We start from the raw sequence: 5,000 nt of genomic DNA, 5'->3' as shown, positions 1-5,000 counted from the left end.
ACAAAATCTGTATCTTGCTTGGTTCGCATTTGATAGCATTAAAATGGAATTCTCTGTCCTATGCTTCTGTTACTGAGTGGTATATTTCTTAGATCGCCCATCCAGATACTAACCCTGCCGAATAGGTAATAATTTCAGCTCTCAACTTTTGTTTACAAAGCTGTCAGATGCTCTCAGTGCACGATTACACTTGTGGTGGAAAGAAGTTGCATGATCAACATGTCAGCCCAGAAGCCAATGTTTCTCAATTCCCTTTTATTTTCTTCAGTCCCTCTGGGTTCAGTACTTTGCTAGTAACCACATGTCTTCTAAAGGGGCTATTTATCTAAGACTTCTACCATGGCGCTACAATGATAGGCAATACCAAAACAATATCGTGTACTGTTAGACCTACATATTACGCAAAGACAACTGTCAACATGTCATCCCAGAAGACAATGTTTTTCACTTCCCATTTATTTTCTTCAATCTTTCTGGGCTCAGTACTTTGCTAGTAACCACATGTCTTCTCAGGCTATTTACCCAAGACTTCTACCATGGCACTACAATGATAAACAATACTGAAAAACAATATCGTGCACTGTTAGAGCTACATATTTCGCAAGGACAACTTGAATCTCCTGGAAAACAACACACAGCTCAGTTGACATTATGGAATAAATCGCTGTCTTATTTCACTACCACACGTAAGCAATGCCTGTCAATTTTTTTTAAAGAGGACAGGAATTTCTTCTTTCTGACAAATGATTAATTAAGGTGATTCCCGGGTAAAAGAACCCGTCATAGATTTCCGATGAAACTTGGTATGATGACATTACAGTACAAGGAGATGTTAAAAAGGTAATAAAAAGAGGGGGTCACCGTGCTTGTTTTCATGCCACGATGCTGACAAATATGGTTATTTAGGTGACTTTTGGTTATCTCAGTGCACAACAAACAAGATCGATTATTTTTCAATGCGGCGTGCTATATCACACAGAGTTCGACTTTCTTTGATTGCTCATTCATCTACGTCCCAGAAAAAATGGCTTCAAATACCCTGCATTATTAATTGATATTTTTATCCTTTAAAGGAAACATAATTTGGACTTGCTCTGCTGGGCCCGTTAAGTCTCTATCTGTAGCATTTATTTCATTTGCCAAAAAAGTAGCTATAGATTTCTGCCAAATTTTTTCTCAGTTATTGCGGATATTGTTCTCATTGAATTTATAAAATAAAAAGTGGGGGTCACCGTGCTCGTTTAAGAGAAAAGGAGCTTTTATCTCGCTATCGAGCTTAGTTTGAGGGAAATCCCTTATGTTTTGTACGCGCGCGCGCTCATGTGCGCGTGCTGATGACGCAAAAATCGTGCGCAGTAGGAATGCGCAATGCAAAACCAGGGAATCACCTTAATAGGCCGGTAGCCAGGTTTTTAACCTCAGAAAAGGAGCTGTTTCGTCGTACGAACGTGTGCGGACCTGTGAGCCAAAGGGCCTCTGCTGGTATGACTTCTGGGTGAGCCCTTAAATGGTCTTAATGACCCACCAACTTGAAAAAAAATTGCCTGGAATGCTGCACGTACCACAGGCAACCCAGTGTACCCTCACGGAGGGTCTAGTTATTTTTAGTTTTTTTTTTATTTTCCGTGTCGGTAAAAGTCTTGTCTGTCACTCTCCTGGTAGGTGGTGTCTTTGCGCACAGAGCCTTCTGCGCGTATTTTCTTAGGATCGAGAGGGTAGTGGAAATGCGTAGATTTCTCTGGTGGACACAGAAGAATCATTAACTTAGCCTGCAATGGCGTCGACAGTCATGTAACGCGAATGGCGTTTAGTGGATTCTTACACAAAATATACCCTTATGGAGCTCAATAATGGAAAGTCAGTTGGATAAACTAACCAGGCGGTGAAAAACCAACACCTTGAATCTCAAAAGCGACGAGCAATGGACTTCGACAACAATCTATCGCCCGTCGAGCCGAAATCAAAGTGAGCTGTATTTCTAAAATAATATTTTACCAAGTATGCTGTTATGCAGAACAATGAAACGAAATGGAAAATTCTCTGGTAACTTATGGGTTCAACAAAGACAGAGAACGAATCGAACACCTTAAGTGTACCTGTGATCAATTCTGCACATTCTTCAGGTAAAAATATAATTGGAAATGTGACAGCCAATAATTATTTGAACCAAAGCTTGTCGTGTATTTTGTGCTTCATTATTCAAGGAAAAGGTTCTTCATGTAAACGGTTTGATTCTGAAATTTAGTTTGTTGCAATATTGCGCATATTTGACACGATTGAGTTTCTTCTCTTCACGCAAGTAATGAAATAGAAAGGGTTTTTGCCTCTTATAGCAAATATGTTGTTTGTTTCCAAAAATTGTTCGCTGGAAAAGGTGGCCTTTATGAATTCATCATGTTTTATGATATGTGTGGTGGATAGTTTTTATGGCAATAGTAAAGCATTTTCTTGTCAAAATGGAGGTTAGCGTCTTTCTGGTGTGTTAACTGAATTAAATCGTGAGTTTGTATTTGCCGTCTGCCGCGTAACCTTAATTTACCTCCAGAACCTACTTTTTGCATAGAATAAGCTTTTAGAATGATGTTCTTGTTTTGCATAAAGCAAGCTAACAAAATATGCACCTTGCTGAGTTCGCATTTGTTAGCGTTAATAGTATTTTCGGTCCGATGCTTCTGTTTATGAGGGGTATATTGTTTTGGTCTCTCATCCAGATACTAACCCCGCCGGATAGGTTAACTTCAGTGAACTTTGGTATTACAAAGCTGTCAGATGCTCACAGGGCACGCTTAAACTTGTGGTGAAAAGAGGTTGTGAGGGAACTTGAAAATTATCAACATGTCAGCCCAGAAGCCAATGTTTCTCGCTTCTCTTTTATTTGTTATTCTTCAGAGACTGGAATGCTGTAGTTCAATACCACACAATTCAGTGCCCTCCGATTTTCTGTAACAAGTACCACAGGCAACCCAGTGTATGCTTCACGGAAGCATCTAGTTCTATTTAAAAGCTGTTTTTGGAAAATGGTGAATTCGAAACACTGTATCCGTACCGGACTTCTTATGAACTCTATCCCTGTAACATTGGGTAGATCTAGTTTCCGCAATCATGTTGCGCATTATTTCACAATTAGATAATTGGGGCCAAGATGTTAGCTTGTTTGTCTGATTGTATCAGATATTATGAAAAACTAAACTACGGATATCAGATTTCCAGCACTTTAATTGGCTCGCCGGACGCAGGCTATCAGGTTTTTGCATGTATATATAACAATTATTCCATCAGCCCGAGTTGGATATGAAGTGATAAAATAACCAACGAGCGAGTTTTATTTCCACAATTTTACAAAGCGTCCGGAAAAAAATTTTCCCCAATTTTCTTTTTGGATACCGAGATCACTTGCTAAATTCTGCTGTCTCCGTATATTTTTGAACCGCGCAAAGATATCCCTGTATTAATAAGCACCTATTCGAAGGTATTTTTGCCCCAGTTTATGATTATGCAGAAAATATAGATCTTAACAATTGTTACTGAATTGGGGGTAACCACTTATTTTTCAAAGATAATTGATGAATAATATGTGTAAAAACCTTTAAAATACAAAGCAATGTATGCATGCATTCTTTCTCAATTGAAGCTTAAGGACGGTACCTACTATTGCTATTGCTCATACGTTCTGCGCATCTCCAGATACTCGGATTTCGTATCGGTAGTGCTTTCTAATGCAGGGATGTTTTTGCGCGGTTTAAATTCATGCGGAGAAAGCAGAACTTAGCAAGGGCTCTTGGTATCCGAAAAGAAAATTGGGGGTAACCATGCATTTTTCAGAGAAAATTAAGCTTTAATTTGGAAAGGAACGCCATACATTGCTTTGTATTTTAAAGGTTTTTGCTAATATTGTTGATTAATTATCCTTGAAAAATGCGTGGTTACCCCCAATTTTCTTTTTGGATTTTAATAACACTTGTTGAGATCTGCTTTTCCCGCATATTCATAAAACCGCGCAAAAATACCTTTGAATTAGTAGGCACCATCCTTAATTATCTCTGAAAAATGAGTGGTTACCCACAATTTTCTTTTTGGATACCGAGATCACTTGCTAAATTCTGCTGTCTCCGTATATTTTTGAACCGTGCAAAGATATCCCTATAATAGTAGGCACCGTCCATAAGCGATTACGGAAATACGGAATACGGATACGGAAATTTCTAGGTAAAAGCACTAAATAAGAGCACTAAATCCACTTCTTGCTTTATTTTCTTTTTTGAAATCGCGAAAATAACCAAATTAGTGAAAAAAAAAAAGAAAAAAAAGGAAAAAAGCCACGGTAGGTAGTTCCCGGGAGATTTGGTTGCTTAACCGGGAGACCGGGAGATTTGATGAAAAACTTGGAGAAAAACCGGGAGAGTTGGCAGGTACTCGATCGAGTTCGACTTACAGTGCGAGCTCGCTTTCAAATTCGTGGTCCTTGTGTCTGCGTACACGACTAAATCGGAGCTCTGTTTTGGAAATCGTGTTCACTTTTATTTGCGAGCTCGATAAAGGGAAATCTGAATCACTCAAGTTTTCCGGTAAACTAAGGAAAGAGGGCTCGATAAAAATCGACACGATACCACAAGCACTCGATATACGGTTATTACGCCTCGATCGTGGTGTCATTAATGAGAGAGATTCGGCCCGAAACCAGATCTTGGACTGACGAGGGATCACTCGTTTGCGCTCACAGATCTTTGATAACTTGCTCGAGGTTCGATTATTACGAAGTTCCACGTGCAATACGAAGCACGGCTCGTTTCAGGTATTACACGATAAAAGATACTCGATCGTGATCAAAACGAGGGAGATTCGGCCGAGGATTGTCGCAATACACTCGATGTCCAAAACGAGGGAAGACTGAAAAAAGGAGACTCGATCGTGATCAAAACGAGGGAGATCGGCCGAGGATTCTCGTCATACACTCGAGGGAAGAATCGGATCCACAAGTCGTTTCAAAGATTGACTTAATT

Source organism: Montipora capricornis, chromosome 8, assembly GCF_036669925.1.
Source record: "Montipora capricornis isolate CH-2021 chromosome 8, ASM3666992v2, whole genome shotgun sequence".
In the NCBI taxonomy this organism is placed as follows: Eukaryota; Metazoa; Cnidaria; class Anthozoa; order Scleractinia; family Acroporidae; genus Montipora; species Montipora capricornis.
This window is presented reverse-complemented; position numbering follows the sequence as displayed.